This window comes from Phyllobates terribilis, unplaced genomic scaffold (assembly GCF_046119375.1).
Source record: "Phyllobates terribilis strain yellow unplaced genomic scaffold, ASM4611937v1 Scaffold_763__1_contigs__length_703860, whole genome shotgun sequence".
NCBI classification, from domain to species: Eukaryota; Metazoa; Chordata; class Amphibia; order Anura; family Dendrobatidae; genus Phyllobates; species Phyllobates terribilis.
The window spans coordinates 502,549-528,240 of NW_027363523.1; the positions used below are offsets into that span (position 1 = coordinate 502,549).

The 25,692-nt window shown below is 45.5% G+C and overlaps 20 non-coding genes across 20 annotated transcripts; all 20 read left to right on the forward strand.

Moving 5' to 3' along the window:
• Positions 1–546: 546 nt before the first annotated feature.
• LOC141238788 (U2 spliceosomal RNA) lies at positions 547–737 on the forward strand. Its single transcript, XR_012304237.1, has one exon. It is a non-coding gene; the product is annotated as a U2 spliceosomal RNA (small nuclear RNA).
• A 1,120-nt stretch (positions 738–1,857) lies between these two features.
• LOC141238790 (U2 spliceosomal RNA) lies at positions 1,858–2,048 on the forward strand. The gene has a single exon (XR_012304239.1). It is a non-coding gene; the product is annotated as a U2 spliceosomal RNA (small nuclear RNA).
• A 1,122-nt stretch (positions 2,049–3,170) lies between these two features.
• On the forward strand, positions 3,171–3,361 carry LOC141238791 (U2 spliceosomal RNA). Its single transcript, XR_012304240.1, has one exon. It is a non-coding gene; the product is annotated as a U2 spliceosomal RNA (small nuclear RNA).
• Positions 3,362–4,482: 1,121 nt separating this feature from the next.
• Positions 4,483–4,673, forward strand: LOC141238792 (U2 spliceosomal RNA). The gene has a single exon (XR_012304241.1). It is a non-coding gene; the product is annotated as a U2 spliceosomal RNA (small nuclear RNA).
• A 1,120-nt stretch (positions 4,674–5,793) lies between these two features.
• Positions 5,794–5,984, forward strand: LOC141238793 (U2 spliceosomal RNA). Its single transcript, XR_012304242.1, has one exon. It is a non-coding gene; the product is annotated as a U2 spliceosomal RNA (small nuclear RNA).
• Positions 5,985–7,103: 1,119 nt separating this feature from the next.
• Positions 7,104–7,294, forward strand: LOC141238794 (U2 spliceosomal RNA). Its single transcript, XR_012304243.1, has one exon. It is a non-coding gene; the product is annotated as a U2 spliceosomal RNA (small nuclear RNA).
• Positions 7,295–8,409: 1,115 nt separating this feature from the next.
• Positions 8,410–8,600, forward strand: LOC141238995 (U2 spliceosomal RNA). Its single transcript, XR_012304436.1, has one exon. It is a non-coding gene; the product is annotated as a U2 spliceosomal RNA (small nuclear RNA).
• A 1,116-nt stretch (positions 8,601–9,716) lies between these two features.
• On the forward strand, positions 9,717–9,907 carry LOC141238952 (U2 spliceosomal RNA). The gene has a single exon (XR_012304394.1). It is a non-coding gene; the product is annotated as a U2 spliceosomal RNA (small nuclear RNA).
• Positions 9,908–11,025: 1,118 nt separating this feature from the next.
• On the forward strand, positions 11,026–11,216 carry LOC141238796 (U2 spliceosomal RNA). The gene has a single exon (XR_012304245.1). It is a non-coding gene; the product is annotated as a U2 spliceosomal RNA (small nuclear RNA).
• A 1,120-nt stretch (positions 11,217–12,336) lies between these two features.
• LOC141238944 (U2 spliceosomal RNA) lies at positions 12,337–12,527 on the forward strand. Its single transcript, XR_012304386.1, has one exon. It is a non-coding gene; the product is annotated as a U2 spliceosomal RNA (small nuclear RNA).
• Positions 12,528–13,646: 1,119 nt separating this feature from the next.
• On the forward strand, positions 13,647–13,837 carry LOC141238797 (U2 spliceosomal RNA). The gene has a single exon (XR_012304246.1). It is a non-coding gene; the product is annotated as a U2 spliceosomal RNA (small nuclear RNA).
• Positions 13,838–14,960: 1,123 nt separating this feature from the next.
• LOC141238994 (U2 spliceosomal RNA) lies at positions 14,961–15,151 on the forward strand. Its single transcript, XR_012304435.1, has one exon. It is a non-coding gene; the product is annotated as a U2 spliceosomal RNA (small nuclear RNA).
• Positions 15,152–16,270: 1,119 nt separating this feature from the next.
• Positions 16,271–16,461, forward strand: LOC141238798 (U2 spliceosomal RNA). The gene has a single exon (XR_012304247.1). It is a non-coding gene; the product is annotated as a U2 spliceosomal RNA (small nuclear RNA).
• A 1,123-nt stretch (positions 16,462–17,584) lies between these two features.
• Positions 17,585–17,775, forward strand: LOC141238956 (U2 spliceosomal RNA). The gene has a single exon (XR_012304397.1). It is a non-coding gene; the product is annotated as a U2 spliceosomal RNA (small nuclear RNA).
• Positions 17,776–18,890: 1,115 nt separating this feature from the next.
• On the forward strand, positions 18,891–19,081 carry LOC141238559 (U2 spliceosomal RNA). Its single transcript, XR_012304016.1, has one exon. It is a non-coding gene; the product is annotated as a U2 spliceosomal RNA (small nuclear RNA).
• A 1,119-nt stretch (positions 19,082–20,200) lies between these two features.
• Positions 20,201–20,391, forward strand: LOC141239025 (U2 spliceosomal RNA). The gene has a single exon (XR_012304465.1). It is a non-coding gene; the product is annotated as a U2 spliceosomal RNA (small nuclear RNA).
• A 1,119-nt stretch (positions 20,392–21,510) lies between these two features.
• On the forward strand, positions 21,511–21,701 carry LOC141238799 (U2 spliceosomal RNA). The gene has a single exon (XR_012304248.1). It is a non-coding gene; the product is annotated as a U2 spliceosomal RNA (small nuclear RNA).
• Positions 21,702–22,819: 1,118 nt separating this feature from the next.
• LOC141238800 (U2 spliceosomal RNA) lies at positions 22,820–23,010 on the forward strand. The gene has a single exon (XR_012304249.1). It is a non-coding gene; the product is annotated as a U2 spliceosomal RNA (small nuclear RNA).
• Positions 23,011–24,129: 1,119 nt separating this feature from the next.
• Positions 24,130–24,320, forward strand: LOC141238801 (U2 spliceosomal RNA). The gene has a single exon (XR_012304250.1). It is a non-coding gene; the product is annotated as a U2 spliceosomal RNA (small nuclear RNA).
• A 1,117-nt stretch (positions 24,321–25,437) lies between these two features.
• LOC141238802 (U2 spliceosomal RNA) lies at positions 25,438–25,628 on the forward strand. The gene has a single exon (XR_012304251.1). It is a non-coding gene; the product is annotated as a U2 spliceosomal RNA (small nuclear RNA).
• The last annotated feature ends 64 nt before the right edge of the window (positions 25,629–25,692 follow it).

Here is a 25,692-nt window from a genome sequence, read left to right on the forward strand (position 1 = left end):
TTAGTCTGTGGCATTCTTTTAAACTGTTGCTTATGGCGGTCTCTGTGAGCTTCTCAGTGACATTCAGCCATCCAGGTATCCCGCCTGCAGTAGACGGAATGTGGCAATGGAACGCTGGCTGCGCGTGTCATAATAGGCTCTGAGCCTTTATATACCTGCGCACAGCAGCAGCCACCTTCAGTCTGCTGCTGGACAGCCAGCAGCAGCAGCAGCAGCAGGAGAGGTAATTAATCAGCAACCCTCCTGCTAAGGGTAGACAGCTGCTCGTTCCACCTCCCCCCCCCCCGCCTTAATTGGTTCTCCTCCCTTCCAACGGTGTTGAGGCGGGTGGGAACAGCCGGGGGTTGAGGGTACTGTGCTAAAAGAGGTGGAGTTATGCAGATCTAAAACGCGTGGATTGCAGCAGCAGCAAGCCGAAAAGTGCAGGCATGTGAGGGATCTAGAGGTTGACAGCATGTCTTCTTAACGGGAGTCCAGGTGGCCATCTCCACAAATGGACTTTTCAGAATCCTTGGGTGGCACCGTAGTCGGAAACCAATTCTGGTTATCGCTTCTCGGCCTTTTGGCTAAGATCAAGTGTAGTATCTGTTCTTATCAGTTTAATATCTGATACGTCCCCTATCTGGGGACCATATATTAAATGGATTTTTAGAACAGGGAGATGGAAAAAGAGCTTGCTCTGTCCACTCCACGCATTGACCTGGTATTGCAGTATCTCCAGGACCGGTGCACCCCTTCTTTAATGCAGTTTCTAAAATCAGAAAGAATTGAATTCAATGCTTTTTGTTCATTTGGCTTGTTTGTCGGATTTTGGGATGGACTCTTTGGCTTTGCTTTTCTTCTCCTCATTGGATTTTTCATGTTAAAAGTTGCAGAAGCCAGATGACAAGCTCATTTTGGTTCAACTTCAGCAACTGTGCATTGCATTGCCATGTAATGTAATGCAATGCTATCTATCTAGCTCTCCCTCTATACTTCCTTTTGGATAAACAGACATATTAGGCAAGCATTTTGGAGCTTTCACCTAAATAACTACAGGTGGTGAGATAAGCTGCACAATATAATTGACCTTTCAGTATATTGTTGCACACACACCATCTATTTAGCAAATGCCCTTGTTATCAACAGCAGCCTTTTAAACTCACCTGAGCTAACAGGTATGTGAGCTGGTTACTCTGCTGCGCTTAAAATTTCTTTTTTGGTTTGCTACAATGCCTTTTCTGAAACGTTGTCTCCCTCTGCTGGAACACTGACTTCTTTCATTTAATGCCTGCAGACTATAAAAGAGAAACCAACCCAAAAAGTTTGGTTGATTAGTCTGTGGCATTCTTTTAAACTGTTGCTTATGGCGGTCTCTGTGAGCTTCTCAGTGACATTCAGCCATCCAGGTATCCCGCCTGCAGTAGACGGAATGTGGCAATGGAACGCTGGCTGCGCGTGTCATAATAGGCTCTCAGCCTTTATATACCTGCGCACAGCAGCAGCCACCTTCAGTCTGCTGCTGGACAGCCAGCAGCAGCAGCAGCAGCAGGAGAGGTAATTAATCAGCAACCCTCCTGCTAAGGGTAGACAGCTGCTCGTTCCACCCCCCCCCCCCGCCTTAATTGGTTCTCCTCCCTTCCAACGGTGTTGAGGCGGGTGGGAACAGCCGGGGGTTGAGGGTACTGTGCTAAAAGAGGTGGAGTTATGCAGATCTAAAACGCGTGGATTGCAGCAGCAGCAAGCCGAAAAGTGCAGGCATGTGAGGGATCTAGAGGTTGACAGCATGTCTTCTTAACGGGAGTCCAGGTGGCCATCTCCACAAATGGACTTTTCAGAATCCTTGGGTGGCACCGTAGTCGGAAACCAATTCTGGTTATCGCTTCTCGGCCTTTTGGCTAAGATCAAGTGTAGTATCTGTTCTTATCAGTTTAATATCTGATACGTCCCCTATCTGGGGACCATATATTAAATGGATTTTTAGAACAGGGAGATGGAAAAAGAGCTTGCTCTGTCCACTCCACGCATTGACCTGGTATTGCAGTATCTCCAGGACCGGTGCACCCCTTCTTTAATGCAGTTTCTAAAATCAGAAAGAATTGAATTCAATGCTTTTTGTTCATTTGGCTTGTTTGTCGGATTTTGGGATGGACTCTTTGGCTTTGCTTTTCTTCTCCTCATTGGATTTTTCATGTTAAAAGTTGCAGAAGCCAGATGACAAGCTCATTTTGGTTCAACTTCAGCAACTGTGCATTGCATTGCCATGTAATGTAATGCAATGATATCTATCTAGCTCTCCCTCTATACTTCCTTTTGGATAAACAGACATATTAGGCAAGCATTTTGGAGCTTTCACCTAAATAACTACAGGTGGTGAGATAAGCTGCACAATATAATTGACCTTTCAGTATATTGTTGCACACACACCATCTATTTAGCAAATGCCCTTGTTATCAACAGCAGCCTTTTAAACTCACCTGAGCTAACAGGTATGTGAGCTGGTTACTCTGCTGCGCTTAAAATTTCTTTTTTGGTTTGCTACAATGCCTTTTCTGAAACGTTGTCTCCCTCTGCTGGAACACTGACTTCTTTCATTTAATGCCTGCAGACTATAAAAGAGAAACCAACCCAAAAAGTTTGGTTGATTAGTCTGTGGCATTCTTTTAAACTGTTGCTTATGGCGGTCTCTGTGAGCTTCTCAGTGACATTCAGCCATCCAGGTATCCCGCCTGCAGTAGACGGAATGTGGCAATGGAACGCTGGCTGCGCGTGTCATAATAGGCTCTGAGCCTTTATATACCTGCGCACAGCAGCAGCCACCTTCAGTCTGCTGCTGGACAGCCAGCAGCAGCAGCAGCAGCAGGAGAGGTAATTAATCAGCAACCCTCCTGCTAAGGGTAGACAGCTGCTCGTTCCACCTCCCCCCCCCCCGCCTTAATTGGTTCTCCTCCCTTCCAACGGTGTTGAGGCGGGTGGGAACAGCCGGGGGTTGAGGGTACTGTGCTAAAAGAGGTGGAGTTATGCAGATCTAAAACGCGTGGATTGCAGCAGCAGCAAGCCGAAAAGTGCAGGCATGTGAGGGATCTAGAGGTTGACAGCATGTCTTCTTAACGGGAGTCCAGGTGGCCATCTCCACAAATGGACTTTTCAGAATCCTTGGGTGGCACCGTAGTCGGAAACCAATTCTGGTTATCGCTTCTCGGCCTTTTGGCTAAGATCAAGTGTAGTATCTGTTCTTATCAGTTTAATATCTGATACGTCCCCTATCTGGGGACCATATATTAAATGGATTTTTAGAACAGGGAGATGGAAAAAGAGCTTGCTCTGTCCACTCCACGCATTGACCTGGTATTGCAGTATCTCCAGGACCGGTGCACCCCTTCTTTAATGCAGTTTCTAAAATCAGAAAGAATTGAATTCAATGCTTTTTGTTCATTTGGCTTGTTTGTCGGATTTTGGGATGGACTCTTTGGCTTTGCTTTTCTTCTCCTCATTGGATTTTTCATGTTAAAAGTTGCAGAAGCCAGATGACAAGCTCATTTTGGTTCAACTTCAGCAACTGTGCATTGCATTGCCATGTAATGTAATGCAATGCTATCTATCTAGCTCTCCCTCTATACTTCCTTTTGGATAAACAGACATATTAGGCAAGCATTTTGGAGCTTTCACCTAAATAACTACAGGTGGTGAGATAAGCTGCACAATATAATTGACCTTTCAGTATATTGTTGCACACACACCATCTATTTAGCAAATGCCCTTGTTATCAACAGCAGCCTTTTAAACTCACCTGAGCTAACAGGTATGTGAGCTGGTTACTCTGCTGCGCTTAAAATTTCTTTTTTGGTTTGCTACAATGCCTTTTCTGAAACGTTGTCTCCCTCTGCTGGAACACTGACTTCTTTCATTTAATGCCTGCAGACTATAAAAGAGAAACCAACCCAAAAAGTTTGGTTGATTAGTCTGTGGCATTCTTTTAAACTGTTGCTTATGGCGGTCTCTGTGAGCTTCTCAGTGACATTCAGCCATCCAGGTATCCCGCCTGCAGTAGACGGAATGTGGCAATGGAACGCTGGCTGCGCGTGTCATAATAGGCTCTCAGCCTTTATATACCTGCGCACAGCAGCAGCCACCTTCAGTCTGCTGCTGGACAGCCAGAAGCAGCAGCAGCAGCAGGAGAGGTAATTAATCAGCAACCCTCCTGCTAAGGGTAGACAGCTGCTCGTTCCACCCCCCCCCCCCCGCCTTAATTGGTTCTCCTCCCTTCCAACGGTGTTGAGGCGGGTGGGAACAGCCGGGGGTTGAGGGTACTGTGCTAAAAGAGGTGGAGTTATGCAGATCTAAAACGCGTGGATTGCAGCAGCAGCAAGCCGAAAAGTGCAGGCATGTGAGGGATCTAGAGGTTGACAGCATGTCTTCTTAACGGGAGTCCAGGTGGCCATCTCCACAAATGGACTTTTCAGAATCCTTGGGTGGCACCGTAGTCGGAAACCAATTCTGGTTATCGCTTCTCGGCCTTTTGGCTAAGATCAAGTGTAGTATCTGTTCTTATCAGTTTAATATCTGATACGTCCCCTATCTGGGGACCATATATTAAATGGATTTTTAGAACAGGGAGATGGAAAAAGAGCTTGCTCTGTCCACTCCACGCATTGACCTGGTATTGCAGTATCTCCAGGACCGGTGCACCCCTTCTTTAATGCAGTTTCTAAAATCAGAAAGAATTGAATTCAATGCTTTTTGTTCATTTGGCTTGTTTGTCGGATTTTGGAATGGACTCTTTGGCTTTGCTTTTCTTCTCCTCATTGGATTTTTCATGTTAAAAGTTGCAGAAGCCAGATGACAAGCTCATTTTGGTTCAACTTCAGCAACTGTGCATTGCATTGCCATGTAATGTAATGCAATGCTATCTATCTAGCTCTCCCTCTATACTTCCTTTTGGATAAACAGACATATTAGGCAAGCATTTTGGAGCTTTCACCTAAATAACTACAGGTGGTGAGATAAGCTGCACAATATAATTGACCTTTCAGTATATTGTTGCACACACACCATCTATTTAGCAAATGCCCTTGTTATCAACAGCAGCCTTTTAAACTCACCTGAGCTAACAGGTATGTGAGCTGGTTACTCTGCTGCGCTTAAAATTTCTTTTTTGGTTTGCTACAATGCCTTTTCTGAAACGTTGTCTCCCTCTGCTGGAACACTGACTTCTTTCATTTAATGCCTGCAGACTATAAAAGAGAAACCAACCCAAAAAGTTTGGTTGATTAGTCTGTGGCATTCTTTTAAACTGTTGCTTATGGCGGTCTCTGTGAGCTTCTCAGTGACATTCAGCCATCCAGGTATCCCGCCTGCAGTAGACGGAATGTGGCAATGGAACGCTGGCTGCGCGTGTCATAATAGGCTCTGAGCCTTTATATACCTGCGCACAGCAGCAGCCACCTTCAGTCTGCTGCTGGACAGCCAGCAGCAGCAGCAGCAGCAGGAGAGGTAATTAATCAGCAACCCTCCTGCTAAGGGTAGACAGCTGCTCGTTCCACCCCCCCCCCCCGCCTTAATTGGTTCTCCTCCCTTCCAACGGTGTTGAGGCGGGTGGGAACAGCCGGGGGTTGAGGGTACTGTGCTAAAAGAGGTGGAGTTATGCAGATCTAAAACGCGTGGATTGCAGCAGCAGCAAGCCGAAAAGTGCAGGCATGTGAGGGATCTAGAGGTTGACAGCATGTCTTCTTAACGGGAGTCCAGGTGGCCATCTCCACAAATGGACTTTTCAGAATCCTTGGGTGGCACCGTAGTCGGAAACCAATTCTGGTTATCGCTTCTCGGCCTTTTGGCTAAGATCAAGTGTAGTATCTGTTCTTATCAGTTTAATATCTGATACGTCCCCTATCTGGGGACCATATATTAAATGGATTTTTAGAACAGGGAGATGGAAAAAGAGCTTGCTCTGTCCACTCCACGCATTGACCTGGTATTGCAGTATCTCCAGGACCGGTGCACCCCTTCTTTAATGCAGTTTCTAAAATCAGAAAGAATTGAATTCAATGCTTTTTGTTCATTTGGCTTGTTTGTCGGATTTTGGGATGGACTCTTTGGCTTTGCTTTTCTTCTCCTCATTGGATTTTTCATGTTAAAAGTTGCAGAAGCCAGATGACAAGCTCATTTTGGTTCAACTTCAGCAACTGTGCATTGCATTGCCATGTAATGTAATGCAATGCTATCTATCTAGCTCTCCCTCTATACTTCCTTTTGGATAAACAGACATATTAGGCAAGCATTTTGGAGCTTTCACCTAAATAACTACAGGTGGTGAGATAAGCTGCACAATATAATTGACCTTTCAGTATATTGTTGCACACACACCATCTATTTAGCAAATGCCCTTGTTATCAACAGCAGCCTTTTAAACTCACCTGAGCTAACAGGTATGTGAGCTGGTTACTCTGCTGCGCTTAAAATTTCTTTTTTGGTTTGCTACAATGCCTTTTCTGAAACGTTGTCTCCCTCTGCTGGAACACTGACTTCTTTCATTTAATGCCTGCAGACTATAAAAGAGAAACCAACCCAAAAAGTTTGGTTGATTAGTCTGTGGCATTCTTTTAAACTGTTGCTTATGGCGGTCTCTGTGAGCTTCTCAGTGACATTCAGCCATCCAGGTATCCCGCCTGCAGTAGACGGAATGTGGCAATGGAACGCTGGCTGCGCGTGTCATAATAGGCTCTGAGCCTTTATATACCTGCGCACAGCAGCAGCCACCTTCAGTCTGCTGCTGGACAGCCAGCAGCAGCAGCAGCAGCAGGAGAGGTAATTAATCAGCAACCCTCCTGCTAAGGGTAGACAGCTGCTCGTTCCACCCCCCCCCCCGCCTTAATTGGTTCTCCTCCCTTCCAACGGTGTTGAGGCGGGTGGGAACAGCCGGGGGTTGAGGGTACTGTGCTAAAAGAGGTGGAGTTATGCAGATCTAAAACGCGTGGATTGCAGCAGCAGCAAGCCGAAAAGTGCAGGCATGTGAGGGATCTAGAGGTTGACAGCATGTCTTCTTAACGGGAGTCCAGGTGGCCATCTCCACAAATGGACTTTTCAGAATCCTTGGGTGGCACCGTAGTCGGAAACCAATTCTGGTTATCGCTTCTCGGCCTTTTGGCTAAGATCAAGTGTAGTATCTGTTCTTATCAGTTTAATATCTGATACGTCCCCTATCTGGGGACCATATATTAAATGGATTTTTAGAACAGGGAGATGGAAAAAGAGCTTGCTCTGTCCACTCCACGCATTGACCTGGTATTGCAGTATCTCCAGGACCGGTGCACCCCTTCTTTAATGCAGTTTCTAAAATCAGAAAGAATTGAATTCAATGCTTTTTGTTCATTTGGCTTGTTTGTCGGATTTTGGGATGGACTCTTTGGCTTTGCTTTTCTTCTCCTCATTGGATTTTTCATGTTAAAAGTTGCAGAAGCCAGATGACAAGCTCATTTTGGTTCAACTTCAGCAACTGTGCATTGCATTGCCATGTAATGTAATGCAATGCTATCTATCTAGCTCTCCCTCTATACTTCCTTTTGGATAAACAGACATATTAGGCAAGCATTTTGGAGCTTTCACCTAAATAACTACAGGTGGTGAGATAAGCTGCACAATATAATTGACCTTTCAGTATATTGTTGCACACACACCATCTATTTAGCAAATGCCCTTGTTATCAACAGCAGCCTTTTAAACTCACCTGAGCTAACAGGTATGTGAGCTGGTTACTCTGCTGCGCTTAAAATTTCTTTTTTGGTTTGCTACAATGCCTTTTCTGAAACGTTGTCTCCCTCTGCTGGAACACTGACTTCTTTCATTTAATGCCTGCAGACTATAAAAGAGAAACCAACCCAAAAAGTTTGGTTGATTAGTCTGTGGCATTCTTTTAAACTGTTGCTTATGGCGGTCTCTGTGAGCTTCTCAGTGACATTCAGCCATCCAGGTATCCCGCCTGCAGTAGACGGAATGTGGCAATGGAACGCTGGCTGCGCGTGTCATAATAGGCTCTGAGCCTTTATATACCTGCGCACAGCAGCAGCCACCTTCAGTCTGCTGCTGGACAGCCAGCAGCAGCAGCAGCAGGAGAGGTAATTAATCAGCAACCCTCCTGCTAAGGGTAGACAGCTGCTCGTTCCACCCCCCCCCCGCCTTAATTGGTTCTCCTCCCTTCCAATGGTGTTGAGGCGGGTGGGAACAGCCGGGGGTTGAGGGTACTGTGCTAAAAGAGGTGGAGTTATGCAGATCTAAAACGCGTGGATTGCAGCAGCAGCAAGCCGAAAAGTGCAGGCATGTGAGGGATCTAGAGGTTGACAGCATGTCTTCTTAACGGGAGTCCAGGTGGCCATCTCCACAAATGGACTTTTCAGAATCCTTGGGTGGCACCGTAGTCGGAAACCAATTCTGGTTATCGCTTCACGGCCTTTTGGCTAAGATCAAGTGTAGTATCTGTTCTTATCAGTTTAATATCTGATACGTCCCCTATCTGGGGACCATATATTAAATGGATTTTTAGAACAGGGAGATGGAAAAAGAGCTTGCTCTGTCCACTCCACGCATTGACCTGGTATTGCAGTATCTCCAGGACCGGTGCACCCCTTCTTTAATGCAGTTTCTAAAATCAGAAAGAATTGAATTCAATGCTTTTTGTTCATTTGGCTTGTTTGTCGGATTTTGGGATGGACTCTTTGGCTTTGCTTTTCTTCTCCTCATTGGATTTTTCATGTTAAAAGTTGCAGAAGCCAGATGACAAGCTCATTTTGGTTCAACTTCAGCAACTGTGCATTACATTGCCATGTAATGTAATGCAATGATATCTATCTAGCTCTCCCTCTATACTTCCTTTTGGATAAACAGACATATTAGGCAAGCATTTTGGAGCTTTCACCTAAATAACTACAGGTGGTGAGATAAGCTGCACAATATAATTGACCTTTCAGTATATTGTTGCACACACACCATCTATTTAGCAAATGCCCTTGTTATCAACAGCAGCCTTTTAAACTCACCTGAGCTAACAGGTATGTGAGCTGGTTACTCTGCTGCGCTTAAAATTTCTTTTTTGGTTTGCTACAATGCCTTTTCTGAAACGTTGTCTCCCTCTGCTGGAACACTGACTTCTTTCATTTAATGCCTGCAGACTATAAAAGAGAAACCAACCCAAAAAGTTTGGTTGATTAGTCTGTGGCATTCTTTTAAACTGTTGCTTATGGCGGTCTCTGTGAGCTTCTCAGTGACATTCAGCCATCCAGGTATCCCGCCTGCAGTAGACGGAATGTGGCAATGGAACGCTGGCTGCGCGTGTCATAATAGGCTCTGAGCCTTTATATACCTGCGCACAGCAGCAGCCACCTTCAGTCTGCTGCTGGACAGCCAGCAGCAGCAGCAGGAGAGGTAATTAATCTGCAACCCTCCTGCTAAGGGTAGACAGCTGCTCGTTCCACCCCCCCACCCCCCGCCTTAAGTGGTTCTCCTCCCTTCCAACGGTGTTGAGGCGGGTGGGAACAGCCGGGGGTTGAGGGTACTGTGCTAAAAGAGGTGGAGTTATGCAGATCTAAAACGCGTGGATTGCAGCAGCAGCAAGCCGAAAAGTGCAGGCATGTGAGGGATCTAGAGGTTGACAGCATGTCTTCTTAACGGGAGTCCAGGTGGCCATCTCCACAAATGGACTTTTCAGAATCCTTGGGTGGCACCGTAGTCGGAAACCAATTCTGGTTATCGCTTCTCGGCCTTTTGGCTAAGATCAAGTGTAGTATCTGTTCTTATCAGTTTAATATCTGATACGTCCCCTATCTGGGGACCATATATTAAATGGAATTTTAGAACAGGGAGATGGAAAAAGAGCTTGCTCTGTCCACTCCACGCATTGACCTGGTATTGCAGTATCTCCAGGACCGGTGCACCCCTTCTTTAATGCAGTTTCTAAAATCAGAAATAATTGAATTCAATGCTTTTTGTTCATTTGGCTTGTTTGTCGGATTTTGGGATGGACTCTTTGGCTTTGCTTTTCTTCTCCTCATTGGATTTTTCATGTTAAAAGTTGCAGAAGCCAGATGACAAGCTCATTTTGGTTCAACTTCAGCAACTGTGCATTGCATTGCCATGTAATGTAATGCAATGCTATCTATCTAGCTCTCCCTCTATACTTCCTTTTGGATAAACAGACATATTAGGCAAGCATTTTGGAGCTTTCACCTAAATAACTACAGGTGGTGAGATAAGCTGCACAATATAATTGACCTTTCAGTATATTGTTGCACACACACCATCTATTTAGCAAATGCCCTTGTTATCAACAGCAGCCTTTTAAACTCACCTGAGCTAACAGGTATGTGAGCTGGTTACTCTGCTGCGCTTAAAATTTCTTTTTTGGTTTGCTACAATGCCTTTTCTGAAACGTTGTCTCCCTCTGCTGGAACACTGACTTCTTTCATTTAATGCCTGCAGACTATAAAAGAGAAACCAACCCAAAAAGTTTGGTTGATTAGTCTGTGGCATTCTTTTAAACTGTTGCTTATGGCGGTCTCTGTGAGCTTCTCAGTGACATTCAGCCATCCAGGTATCCCGCCTGCAGTAGACGGAATGTGGCAATGGAACGCTGGCTGCGCGTGTCATAATAGGCTCTGAGCCTTTATATACCTGCGCACAGCAGCAGCCACCTTCAGTCTGCTGCTGGACAGCCAGCAGCAGCAGCAGCAGCAGGAGAGGTAATTAATCAGCAACCCTCCTGCTAAGGGTAGACAGCTGCTCGTTCCACCCCCCCCCCGCCTTAATTGGTTCTCCTCCCTTCCAACGGTGTTGAGGCGGGTGGGAACAGCCGGGGGTTGAGGGTACTGTGCTAAAAGAGGTGGAGTTATGCAGATCTAAAACGCGTGGATTGCAGCAGCAGCAAGCCGAAAAGTGCAGGCATGTGAGGGATCTAGAGGTTGACAGCATGTCTTCTTAACGGGAGTCCAGGTGGCCATCTCCACAAATGGACTTTTCAGAATCCTTGGGTGGCACCGTAGTCGGAAACCAATTCTGGTTATCGCTTCTCGGCCTTTTGGCTAAGATCAAGTGTAGTATCTGTTCTTATCAGTTTAATATCTGATACGTCCCCTATCTGGGGACCATATATTAAATGGATTTTTAGAACAGGGAGATGGAAAAAGAGCTTGCTCTGTCCACTCCACGCATTGACCTGGTATTGCAGTATCTCCAGGACCGGTGCACCCCTTCTTTAATGCAGTTTCTAAAATCAGAAAGAATTGAATTCAATGCTTTTTGTTCATTTGGCTTGTTTGTCGGATTTTGGGATGGACTCTTTGGCTTTGCTTTTCTTCTCCTCATTGGATTTTTCATGTTAAAAGTTGCAGAAGCCAGATGACAAGCTCATTTTGGTTCAACTTCAGCAACTGTGCATTGCATTGCCATGTAATGTAATGCAATGCTATCTATCTAGCTCTCCCTCTATACTTCCTTTTGGATAAACAGACATATTAGGCAAGCATTTTGGAGCTTTCACCTAAATAACTACAGGTGGTGAGATAAGCTGCACAATATAATTGACCTTTCAGTATATTGTTGCACACACACCATCTATTTAGCAAATGCCCTTGTTATCAACAGCAGCCTTTTAAACTCACCTGAGCTAACAGGTATGTGAGCTGGTTACTCTGCTGCGCTTAAAATTTCTTTTTTGGTTTGCTACAATGCCTTTTCTGAAACGTTGTCTCCCTCTGCTGGAACACTGACTTCTTTAATTTAATGCCTGCAGACTATAAAAGAGAAACCAACCCAAAAAGTTTGGTTGATTAGTCTGTGGCATTCTTTTAAACTGTTGCTTATGGCGGTCTCTGTGAGCTTCTCAGTGACATTCAGCCATCCAGGTATCCCGCCTGCAGTAGACGGAATGTGGCAATGGAACGCTGGCTGCGCGTGTCATAATAGGCTCTGAGCCTTTATATACCTGCGCACAGCAGCAGCCACCTTCAGTCTGCTGCTGGACAGCCAGCAGCAGCAGCAGCAGCAGGAGAGGTAATTAATCAGCAACCCTCCTGCTAAGGGTAGACAGCTGCTCGTTCCACCCCCCCCCCCCGCCTTAATTGGTTCTCCTCCCTTCCAACGGTGTTGAGGCGGGTGGGAACAGCCGGGGGTTGAGGGTACTGTGCTAAAAGAGGTGGAGTTATGCAGATCTAAAACGCGTGGATTGCAGCAGCAGCAAGCCGAAAAGTGCAGGCATGTGAGGGATCTAGAGGTTGACAGCATGTCTTCTTAACGGGAGTCCAGGTGGCCATCTCCACAAATGGACTTTTCAGAATCCTTGGGTGGCACCGTAGTCGGAAACCAATTCTGGTTATGGCTTCTCGGCCTTTTGGCTAAGATCAAGTGTAGTATCTGTTCTTATCAGTTTAATATCTGATACGTCCCCTATCTGGGGACCATATATTAAATGGATTTTTAGAACAGGGAGATGGAAAAAGAGCTTGCTCTGTCCACTCCACGCATTGACCTGGTATTGCAGTATCTCCAGGACCGGTGCACCCCTTCTTTAATGCAGTTTCTAAAATCAGAAAGAATTGAATTCAATGCTTTTTGTTCATTTGGCTTGTTTGTCGGATTTTGGGATGGACTCTTTGGCTTTGCTTTTCTTCTCCTCATTGGATTTTTCATGTTAAAAGTTGCAGAAGCCAGATGACAAGCTCATTTTGGTTCAACTTCAGCAACTGTGCATTGCATTGCCATGTAATGTAATGCAATGCTATCTATCTAGCTCTCCCTCTATACTTCCTTTTGGATAAACAGACATATTAGGCAAGCATTTTGGAGCTTTCACCTAAATAACTACAGGTGGTGAGATAAGCTGCACAATATAATTGACCTTTCAGTATATTGTTGCACACACACCATCTATTTAGCAATTGCCCTTGTTATCAACAGCAGCCTTTTAAACTCACCTGAGCTAACAGGTATGTGAGCTGGTTACTCTGCTGCGCTTAAAATTTCTTTTTTGGTTTGCTACAATGCCTTTTCTGAAACGTTGTCTCCCTCTGCTGGAACACTGACTTCTTTCATTTAATGCCTGCAGACTATAAAAGAGAAACCAACCCAAAAAGTTTGGTTGATTAGTCTGTGGCATTCTTTTAAACTGTTGCTTATGGCGGTCTCTGTGAGCTTCTCAGTGACATTCAGCCATCCAGGTATCCCGCCTGCAGTAGACGGAATGTGGCAATGGAACGCTGGCTGCGCGTGTCATAATAGGCTCTGAGCCTTTATATACCTGCGCACAGCAGCAGCCACCTTCAGTCTGCTGCTGGACAGCCAGCAGCAGCAGCAGCAGCAGGAGAGGTAATTAATCAGCAACCCTCCTGCTAAGGGTAGACAGCTGCTCGTTCCACCCCCCCCCCCGCCTTAATTGGTTCTCCTCCCTTCCAACGGTGTTGAGGCGGGTGGGAACAGCCGGGGGTTGAGGGTACTGTGCTAAAAGAGGTGGAGTTATGCAGATCTAAAACGCGTGGATTGCAGCAGCAGCAAGCCGAAAAGTGCAGGCATGTGAGGGATCTAGAGGTTGACAGCATGTCTTCTTAACGGGAGTCCAGGTGGCCATCTCCACAAATGGACTTTTCAGAATCCTTGGGTGGCACCGTAGTCGGAAACCAATTCTGGTTATCGCTTCTCGGCCTTTTGGCTAAGATCAAGTGTAGTATCTGTTCTTATCAGTTTAATATCTGATACGTCCCCTATCTGGGGACCATATATTAAATGGATTTTTAGAACAGGGAGATGGAAAAAGAGCTTGCTCTGTCCACTCCACGCATTGACCTGGTATTGCAGTATCTCCAGGACCGGTGCACCCCTTCTTTAATGCAGTTTCTAAAATCAGAAATAATTGAATTCAATGCTTTTTGTTCATTTGGCTTGTTTGTCGGATTTTGGGATGGACTCTTTGGCTTTGCTTTTCTTCTCCTCATTGGATTTTTCATGTTAAAAGTTGCAGAAGCCAGATGACAAGCTCATTTTGGTTCAACTTCAGCAACTGTGCATTGCATTGCCATGTAATGTAATGCAATGCTATCTATCTAGCTCTCCCTCTATACTTCCTTTTGGATAAACAGACATATTAGGCAAGCATTTTGGAGCTTTCACCTAAATAACTACAGGTGGTGAGATAAGCTGCACAATATAATTGACCTTTCAGTATATTGTTGCACACACACCATCTATTTAGCAAATGCCCTTGTTATCAACAGCAGCCTTTTAAACTCACCTGAGCTAACAGGTATGTGAGCTGGTTACTCTGCTGCGCTTAAAATTTCTTTTTTGGTTTGCTACAATGCCTTTTCTGAAACGTTGTCTCCCTCTGCTGGAACACTGACTTCTTTCATTTAATGCCTGCAGACTATAAAAGAGAAACCAACCCAAAAAGTTTGGTTGATTACTCTGTGGCATTCTTTTAAACTGTTGCTTATGGCGGTCTCTGTGAGCTTCTCAGTGACATTCAGCCATCCAGGTATCCCGCCTGCAGTAGACGGAATGTGGCAATGGAACGCTGGCTGCGCGTGTCATAATAGGCTCTGAGCCTTTATATACCTGCGCACAGCAGCAGCCACCTTCAGTCTGCTGCTGGACAGCCAGCAGCAGCAGCAGCAGCAGGAGAGGTAATTAATCAGCAACCCTCCTGCTAAGGGTAGACAGCTGCTCGTTCCACCCCCCCCCCCCCCCGCCTTAATTGGTTCTCCTCCCTTCCAACGGTGTTGAGGCGGGTGGGAACAGCCGGGGGTTGAGGGTACTGTGCTAAAAGAGGTGGAGTTATGCAGATCTAAAACGCGTGGATTGCAGCAGCAGCAAGCCGAAAAGTGCAGGCATGTGAGGGATCTAGAGGTTGACAGCATGTCTTCTTAACGGGAGTCCAGGTGGCCATCTCCACAAATGGACTTTTCAGAATCCTTGGGTGGCACCGTAGTCGGAAACCAATTCTGGTTATCGCTTCTCGGCCTTTTGGTTAAGATCAAGTGTAGTATCTGTTCTTATCAGTTTAATATCTGATACGTCCCCTATCTGGGGACCATATATTAAATGGATTTTTAGAACAGGGAGATGGAAAAAGAGCTTGCTCTGTCCACTCCACGCATTGACCTGGTATTGCAGTATCTCCAGGACCGGTGCACCCCTTCTTTAATGCAGTTTCTAAAATCAGAAAGAATTGAATTCAATGCATTTTGTTCATTTGGCTTGTTTGTCGGATTTTGGGATGGACTCTTTGGCTTTGCTTTTCTTCTCCTCATTGGATTTTTCATGTTAAAAGTTGCAGAAGCCAGATGACAAGCTCATTTTGGTTCAACTTCAGCAACTGTGCATTGCATTGCCATGTAATGTAATGCAATGCTATCTATCTAGCTCTCCCTCTATACTTCCTTTTGGATAAACAGACATATTAGGCAAGCATTTTGGAGCTTTCACCTAAATAACTACAGGTGGTGAGATAAGCTGCACAATATAATTGACCTTTCAGTATATTGTTGCACACACACCATCTATTTAGAAAATGCCCTTGTTATCAACAGCAGCCTTTTAAACTCACCTGAGCTAACAGGTATGTGAGCTGGTTACTCTGCTGCGCTTAAAATTTCTTTTTTGGTTTGCTACAATGCCTTTTCTGAAACGTTGTCTCCCTCTGCTGGAACACTGACTTCTTTCATTTAATGCCTGCAGACTATAAAAGAGAAACCAACCCAAAAAGTTTGGTTGATTAGTCTGTGGCATTCTTTTAAACTGTTGCTTATGGCGGTCTCTGTGAGCTTCTCAGTGACATTCAGCCATCCAGGTATCCCGCCTGCAGTAGACGGAATGTGGCAATGGAACGCTGGCTGCGCGTGTCATAATAGGCTCTGAGCCTTTATATACCTGCGCACAGCAGCAGCCACCTTCAGTCTGCTGCTGGACAGCCAGCAGCAGCAGCAGCAGCAGGAGAGGTAATTAATCAGCAACCCTCCTGCTAAGGGTAGACAGCTGCTCGTTCCACCCCCCCCCCCGCCTTAATTGGTTCTCCTCCCTTCCAACGGTGTTGAGGCGGGTGGGAACAGCCGGGGGTTGAGGGTACTGTGCTAAAAGAGGTGGAGTTATGCAGATCTAAAACGCGTGGATTGCAGCAGCAGCAAGCCGAAAAGTGCAGGCATGTGAGGGATCTAGAGGTTGACAGCATGTCTTCTTAACGGGAGTCCAGGTGGCCATCTCCACAAATGGACTTTTCAGAATCCTTGGGTGGCACCGTAGTCGGAAACCAATTCTGGTTATCGCTTCTCGGCCTTTTGGCTAAGATCAAGTGTAGTATCTGTTCTTATCAGTTTAATATCTGATACGTCCCCTATCTGGGGACCATATATTAAATGGATTTTTAGAACAGGGAGATGGAAAAAGAGCTTGCTCTGTCCACTCCACGCATTGACCTGGTATTGCAGTATCTCCAGGACCGGTGCACCCCTTCTTTAATGCAGTTTCTAAAATCAGAAAGAATTGAATTCAATGCTTTTTGTTCATTTGGCTTGTTTGTCGGATTTTGGGATGGACTCTTTGGCTTTGCTTTTCTTCTCCTCATTGGATTTTTCATGTTAAAAGTTGCAGAAGCCAGATGACAAGCTCATTTTGGTTCAACTTCAGCAACTGTGCATTGCATTGCCATGTAATGTAATGCAATGCTATCTATCTAGCTCTCCCTCTATACTTCCTTTTGGATAAACAGACATATTAGGCAAGCATTTTGGAGCTTTCACCTAAATAACTACAGGTGGTGAGATAAGCTGCACAATATAATTGACCTTTCAGTATATTGTTGCACACACACCATCTATTTAGCAAATGCCCTTGTTATCAACAGCAGCCTTTTAAACTCACCTGAGCTAACAGGTATGTGAGCTGGTTACTCTGCTGCGCTTAAAATTTCTTTTTTGGTTTGCTACAATGCCTTTTCTGAAACGTTGTCTCCCTCTGCTGGAACACTGACTTCTTTCATTTAATGCCTGCAGACTATAAAAGAGAAACCAACCCAAAAAGTTTGGTTGATTAGTCTGTGGCATTCTTTTAAACTGTTGCTTATGGCGGTCTCTGTGAGCTTCTCAGTGACATTCAGCCATCCAGGTATCCCGCCTGCAGTAAACGGAATGTGGCAATGGAACGCTGGCTGCGCGTGTCATAATAGGCTCTGAGCCTTTATATACCTGCGCACAGCAGCAGCCACCTTCAGTCTGCTGCTGGACAGCCAGCAGCAGCAGCAGCAGCAGCAGGAGAGGTAATTAATCAGCAACCCTCCTGCTAAGGGTAGACAGCTGCTCGTTCCACCCCCCCCCCCCGCCTTAATTGGTTCTCCTCCCTTCCAACGGTGTTGAGGCGGGTGGGAACAGCCGGGGGTTGAGGGTACTGTGCTAAAAGAGGTGGAGTTATGCAGATCTAAAACGCGTGGATTGCAGCAGCAGCAAGCCGAAAAGTGCAGGCATGTGAGGGATCTAGAGGTTGACAGCATGTCTTCTTAACGGGAGTCCAGGTGGCCATCTCCACAAATGGACTTTTCAGAATCCTTGGGTGGCACCGTAGTCGGAAACCAATTCTGGTTATCGCTTCTCGGCCTTTTGGCTAAGATCAAGTGTAGTATCTGTTCTTATCAGTTTAATATCTGATACATCCCCTATCTGGGGACCATATATTAAATGGATTTTTAGAACAGGGAGATGGAAAAAGAGCTTGCTCTGTCCACTCCACGCATTGACCTGGTATTGCAGTATCTCCAGGACCGGTGCACCCCTTCTTTAATGCAGTTTCTAAAATCAGAAAGAATTGAATTCAATGCTTTTTGTTCATTTGGCTTGTTTGTCGGATTTTGGGATGGACTCTTTGGCTTTGCTTCTCTTCTCCTCATTGGATTTTTCATGTTAAAAGTTGCAGAAGCCAGATGACAAGCTCATTTTGGTTCAACTTCAGCAACTGTGCATTGCATTGCCATGTAATGTAATGCAATGCTATCTATCTAGCTCTCCCTCTATACTTCCTTTTGGATAAACAGACATATTAGGCAAGCATTTTGGAGCTTTCACCTAAATAACTACAGGTGGTGAGATAAGCTGCACAATATAATTGACCTTTCAGTATATTGTTGCACACACACCATCTATTTAGCAAATGCCCTTGTTATCAACAGCAGCCTTTTAAACTCACCTGAGCTAACAGGTATGTGAGCTGGTTACTCTGCTGCGCTTAAAATTTCTTTTTTGGTTTGCTACAATGCCTTTTCTGAAACGTTGTCTCCCTCTGCTGGAACACTGACTTCTTTCATTTAATGCCTGCAGACTATAAAAGAGAAACCAACCAAAAAAGTTTGGTTGATTAGTCTGTGGCATTCTTTTAAACTGTTGCTTATGGCGGTCTCTGTGAGCTTCTCAGTGACATTCAGCCATCCAGGTATCCCGCCTGCAGTAGACGGAATGTGGCAATGGAACGCTGGCTGCGCGTGTCATAATAGGCTCTGAGCCTTTATATACCTGCGCACAGCAGCAGCCACCTTCAGTCTGCTGCTGGACAGCCAGCAGCAGCAGCAGCAGGAGAGGTAATTAATCAGCAACCCTCCTGCTAAGGGTAGACAGCTGCTCGTTCCACCCCCCCCCCGCCTTAATTGGTTCTCCTCCCTTCCAACGGTGTTGAGGCGGGTGGGAACAGCCGGGGGTTGAGGGTACTGTGCTAAAAGAGGTGGAGTTATGCAGATCTAAAACGCGTGGATTGCAGCAGCAGCAAGCCGAAAAGTGCAGGCATGTGAGGGATCTAGAGGTTGACAGCATGTCTTCTTAACGGGAGTCCAGGTGGCCATCTCCACAAATGGACTTTTCAGAATCCTTGGGTGGCACCGTAGTCGGAAACCAATTCTGGTTATCGCTTCTCGGCCTTTTGGCTAAGATCAAGTGTAGTATCTGTTCTTATCAGTTTAATATCTGATACGTCCCCTATCTGGGGACCATATATTAAATGGATTTTTAGAACAGGGAGATGGAAAAAGAGCTTGCTCTGTCCTCTCCACGCATTGACCTGGTATTGCAGTATCTCCAGGACCGGTGCACCCCTTCTTTAATGCAGTTTCTAAAATCAGAAAGAATTGAATTCAATGCTTTTTGTTCATTTGGCTTGTTTGTCGGATTTTGGGATGGACTCTTTGGCTTTGCTTTTCTTCTCCTCATTGGATTTTTCATGTTAAAAGTTGCAGAAGCCAGATGACAAGCTCATTTTGGTTCAACTTCAGCAACTGTGCATTGCATTGCCATGTAATGTAATGCAATGCTATCTATCTAGCTCTCCCTCTATACTTACTTTTGGATAAACAGACATCTTAGGCAAGCATTTTGGAGCTTTCACCTAAATAACTACAGGTGGTGAGATAAGCTGCACAATATAATTGACCTTTCAGTATATTGTTGCACACACACCATCTATTTAGCAAATGCCCTTGTTATCAACAGCAGCCTTTTAAACTCACCTGAGCTAACAGGTATGTGAGCTGGTTACTCTGCTGCGCTTAAAATTTCTTTTTTGGTTTGCTACAATGCCTTTTCTGAAACGTTGTCTCCCTCTGCTGGAACACTGACTTCTTTCATTTAATGCCTGCAGACTATAAAAGAGAAACCAACCCAAAAAGTTTGGTTGATTAGTCTGTGGCATTCTTTTAAACTGTTGCTTATGGCGGTCTCTGTGAGCTTCTCAGTGACATTCAGCCATCCAGGTATCCCGCCTGCAGTAGACGGAATGTGGCAATGGAACGCTGGCTGCGCGTGTCATAATAGGCTCTGAGCCTTTATATACCTGCGCACAGCAGCAGCCACCTTCAGTCTGCTGCTGGACAGCCAGCAGCAGCAGCAGCAGCAGGAGAGGTAATTAATCAGCAACCCTCCTGCTAAGGGTAGACAGCTGCTCGTTCCACCCCCCCCCCGGCCTTAATTGGTTCTCCTCCCTTCCAACGGTGTTGAGGCGGGTGGGAACAGCCGGGGGTTGAGGGTACTGTGCTAAAAGAGGTGGAGTTATGCAGATCTAAAACGCGTGGATTGCAGCAGCAGCAAGCCGAAAAGTGCAGGCATGTGAGGGATCTAGAGGTTGACAGCATGTCTTCTTAACGGGAGTCCAGGTGGCCATCTCCACAAATGGACTTTTCAGAATCCTTGGGTGGCACCGTAGTCGGAAACCAATTCTGGTTATCGCTTCTCGGCCTTTTGGCTAAGAACAAGTGTAGTATCTGTTCTTATCAGTTTAATATGTGATAAGTCCCCTATCTGGGGACCATATATTAAATGGATTTTTAGAACAGGGAGATGGAAAAAGAGCTTGCTCTGTCCACTCCACGCATTGACCTGGTATTGCAGTATCTCCAGGACCGGTGCACCCCTTCTTTAATGCAGTTTCTAAAATCAGAAAGAATTGAATTCAATGCTTTTTGTTCATTTGGCTTGTTTGTCGGATTTTGGGATGGACTCTTTGGCTTTGCTTTTCTTCTCCTCATTGGATTTTTCATGTTAAAAGTTGCAGAAGCCAGATGACAAGCTCATTTTGGTTCAACTTCAGCAACTGTGCATTGCATTGCCATGTAATGTAATGCAATGCTATCTATCTAGCTCTCCCTCTATACTTCCTTTTGGATAAACAGACATATTAGGCAAGCATTTTGGAGCTTTCACCTAAATAACTACAGGTGGTAAGATAAGCTGCACAATATAATTGACCTTTCAGTATATTGTTGCACACACACCATCTATTTAGCAAATGCCCTTGTTATCAACAGCAGCCTTTTAAACTCACCTGAGCTAACAGGTATGTGAGCTGGTTACTCTGCTGCGCTTAAAATTTCTTTTTTGGTTTGCTACAATGCCTTTTCTGAAACGTTGTCTCCCTCTGCTGGAACACTGACTTCTTTCATTTAATGCCTGCAGACTATAAAAGAGAAACCAACCCAAAAAGTTTGGTTGATTAGTCTGTGGCATTCTTTTAAACTGTTGCTTATGGCGGTCTCTGTGAGCTTCTCAGTGACATTCAGCCATCCAGGTATCCCGCCTGCAGTAGACGGAATGTGGCAATGGAACGCTGGCTGCGCGTGTCATAATAGGCTCTGAGCCTTTATATACCTGCGCACAGCAGCAGCCACCTTCAGTCTGCTGCTGGACAGCCAGCAGCAGCAGCAGCAGCAGGAGAGGTAATTAATCAGCAACCCTCCTGCTAAGGGTAGACAGCTGCTCGTTCCACCCCCCCCCCCGCCTTAATTGGTTCTCCTCCCTTCCAACGGTGTTGAGGCGGGTGGGAACAGCCGGGGGTTGAGGGTACTGTGCTAAAAGAGGTGGAGTTATGCAGATCTAAAACGCGTGGATTGCAGCAGCAGCAAGCCGAAAAGTGCAGGCATGTGAGGGATCTAGAGGTTGACAGCATGTCTTCTTAACGGGAGTCCAGGTGGCCATCTCCACAAATGGACTTTTCAGAATCCTTGGGTGGCACCGTAGTCGGAAACCAATTCTGGTTATCGCTTCTCGGCCTTTTGGCTAAGATCAAGTGTAGTATCTGTTCTTATCAGTTTAATATCTGATACGTCCCCTATCTGGGGACCATATATTAAATGGATTTTTAGAACAGGGAGATGGAAAAAGAGCTTGCTCTGTCCACTCCACGCATTGACCTGGTATTGCAGTATCTCCAGGACCGGTGCACCCCTTCTTTAATGCAGTTTCTAAAATCAGAAAGAATTGAATTCAATGCTTTTTGTTCATTTGGCTTGTTTGTCGGATTTTGGGATGGACTCTTTGGCTTTGCTTTTCTTCTCCTCATTGGATTTTTCATGTTAAAAGTTGCAGAAGCCAGATGACAAGCTCATTTTGGTTCAACTTCAGCAACTGTGCATTGCATTGCCATGTAATGTAATGCAATGCTATCTATCTAGCTCTCCCTCTATACTTCCTTTTGGATAAACAGACATATTAGGCAAGCATTTTGGAGCTTTCACCTAAATAACTACAGGTGGTGAGATAAGCTGCACAATATAATTGACCTTTCAGTATATTGTTGCACACACACCATCTATTTAGCAAATGCCCTTGTTATCAACAGCAGCCTTTTAAACTCACCTGAGCTAACAGGTATGTGAGCTGGTTACACTGCTGCGCTTAAAATTTCTTTTTTGGTTTGCTACAATGCCTTTTCTGAAACGTTGTCTCCCTCTGCTGGAACACTGACTTCTTTCATTTAATGCCTGCAGACTATAAAAGAGAAACCAACCCAAAAAGTTTGGTTGATTAGTCTGTGGCATTCTTTTAAACTGTTGCTTATGGCGGTCTCTGTGAGCTTCTCAGTGACATTCAGCCATCCAGGTATCCCGCCTGCAGTAGACGGAATGTGGCAATGGAACGCTGGCTGCGCGTGTCATAATAGGCTCTGAGCCTTTATATACCTGCGCACAGCAGCAGCCACCTTCAGTCTGCTGCTGGACAGCCAGCAGCAGCAGCAGCAGCAGGAGAGGTAATTAATCAGCAACCCTCCTGCTAAGGGTAGACAGCTGCTCGTTCCACCCCCCCCCCGCCTTAATTGGTTCTCCTCCCTTCCAACGGTGTTGAGGCGGGTGGGAACAGCCGGGGGTTGAGGGTACTGTGCTAAAAGAGGTGGAGTTATGCAGATCTAAAACGCGTGGATTGCAGCAGCAGCAAGCCGAAAAGTGCAGGCATGTGAGGGATCTAGAGGTTGACAGCATGTCTTCTTAACGGGAGTCCAGGTGGCCATCTCCACAAATGGACTTTTCAGAATCCTTGGGTGGCACCGTAGTCGGAAACCAATTCTGGTTATCGCTTCTCGGCCTTTTGGCTAAGATCAAGTGTAGTATCTGTTCTTATCAGTTTAATATCTGATACGTCCCCTATCTGGGGACCATATATTAAATGGATTTTTAGAACAGGGAGATGGAAAAAGAGCTTGCTCTGTCCACTCCACGCATTGACCTGGTATTGCAGTATCTCCAGGACCGGTGCACCCCTTCTTTAATGCAGTTTCTAAAATCAGAAAGAATTGAATTCAATGCTTTTTGTTCATTTGGCTTGTTTGTCGGATTTTGGGATGGACTCTTTGGCTTTGCTTTTCTTCTCCTCATTGGATTTTTCATGTTAAAAGTTGCAGAAGCCAGATGACAAGCTCATTTTGGTTCAACTTCAGCAACTGTGCATTGCATTGCCATGTAATGTAATGCAATGCTATCTATCTAGCTCTCCCTCTATACTTCCTTTTGGATAAACAGACATATTAGGCAAGCATTTTGGAGCTTTCACCTAAATAACTACAGGTGGTGAGATAAGCTGCACAATATAATTGACCTTTCAGTATATTGTTGCACACACACCATCTATTTAGCAAATGCCCTTGTTATCAACAGCAGCCTTTTAAACTCACCTGAGCTAACAGGTATGTGAGCTGGTTACTCTGCTGCGCTTAAAATTTCTTTTTTGGTTTGCTACAATGCCTTTTCTGAAACGTTGTCTCCCTCTGCTGGAACACTGACTTCTTTCATTTAATGCCTGCAGACTATAAAAGAGAAACCAACCCAAAAAGTTTGGTTGATTAGTCTGTGGCATTCTTTTAAACTGTTGCTTATGGCGGTCTCTGTGAGCTTCTCAGTGACATTCAGCCATCCAGGTATCTCGCCTGCAGTAGACGGAATGTGGCAATGGAACGCTGGCTGCGCGTGTCATAATAGGCTCTGAGCCTTTATATACCTGCGCACAGCAGCAGCCACCTTCAGTCTGCTGCTGGACAGCCAGCAGCAGCAGCAGCAGCAGGAGAGGTAATTAATCAGCAACCCTCCTGCTAAGGGTAGACAGCTGCTCGTTCCACCCCCCCCCCCGCCTTAATTGGTTCTCCTCCCTTCCAACGGTGTTGAGGCGGGTGGGAACAGCCGGGGGTTGAGGGTACTGTGCTAAAAGAGGTGGAGTTATGCAGATCTAAAACGCGTGGATTGCAGCAGCAGCAAGCCGAAAAGTGCAGGCATGTGAGGGATCTAGAGGTTGACAGCATGTCTTCTTAACGGGAGTCCAGGTGGCCATCTCCACAAATGGACTTTTCAGAATCCTTGGGTGGCACCGTAGTCGGAAACCAATTCTGGTTATCGCTTCTCGGCCTTTTGGCTAAGATCAAGTGTAGTATCTGTTCTTATCAGTTTAATATCTGATACGTCCCCTATCTGGGGACCATATATTAAATGGATTTTTAGAACAGGGAGATGGAAAAAGAGCTTGCTCTGTCCACTCCACGCATTGACCTGGTATTGCAGTATCTCCAGGACCGGTGCACCCCTTCTTTAATGCAGTTTCTAAAATCAGAAAGAATTGAATTCAATGCTTTTTGTTCATTTGGCTTGTTTGTCGGATTTTGGGATGGACTCTTTGGCTTTGCTTTTCTTCTCCTCATTGGATTTTTCATGTTAAAAGTTGCAGAAGCCAGATGACAAGCTCATTTTGGTTCAACTTCAGCAACTGTGCATTGCATTGCCATGTAATGTAATGCAATGCTATCTATCTAGCTCTCCCTCTATACTTCCTTTTGGATAAACAGACATATTAGGCAAGCATTTTGGAGCTTTCACCTAAATAACTACAGGTGGTGAGATAAGCTGCACAATATAATTGACCTTTCAGTATATTGTTGCACACACACCATCTATTTAGCAAATGCCCTTGTTATCAACAGCAGCCTTTTAAACTCACCTGAACTAACAGGTATGTGAGCTGGTTACTCTGCTGCGCTTAAAATTTCTTTTTTGGTTTGCTACAATGCCTTTTCTGAAACGTTGTCTCCCTCTGCTGGAACACTGACTTCTTTCATTTAATGCCTGCAGACTATAAAAGAGAAACCAACCCAAAAAGTTTGGTTGATTAGTCTGTGGCATTCTTTTAAACTGTTGCTTATGGCGGTCTCTGTGAGCTTCTCAGTGACATTCAGCCATCCAGGTATCCCGCCTGCAGTAGACGGAATGTGGCAATGGAACGCTGGCTGCGCGTGTCATAATAGGCTCTGAGCCTTTATATACCTGCGCACAGCAGCAGCCACCTTCAGTCTGCTGCTGGACAGCCAGCAGCAGCAGCAGCAGGAGAGGTAATTAATCAGCAACCCTCCTGCTAAGGGTAGACAGCTGCTCGTTCCACCCCCCCCCCCCGCCTTAATTGGTTCTCCTCCCTTCCAACGGTGTTGAGGCGGGTGGGAACAGCCGGGGGTTGAGGGTACTGTGCTAAAAGAGGTGGAGTTATGCAGATCTAAAACGCGTGGATTGCAGCAGCAGCAAGCCGAAAAGTGCAGGCATGTGAGGGATCTAGAGGTTGACAGCATGTCTTCTTAACGGGAGTCCAGGTGGCCATCTCCACAAATGGACTTTTCAGAATCCTTGGGTGGCACCGTAGTCGGAAACCAATTCTGGTTATCGCTTCTCGGCCTTTTGGCTAAGATCAAGTGTAGTATCTGTTCTTATCAGTTTAATATCTGATACGTCCCCTATCTGGGGACCATATATTAAATGGATTTTTAGAACAGGGAGATGGAAAAAGAGCTTGCTCTGTCCACTCCACGCATTGACCTGGTATTGCAGTATCTCCAGGACCGGTGCACCCCTTCTTTAATGCAGTTTCTAAAATCAGAAAGAATTGAATTCAATGCTTTTTGTTCATTTGGCTTGTT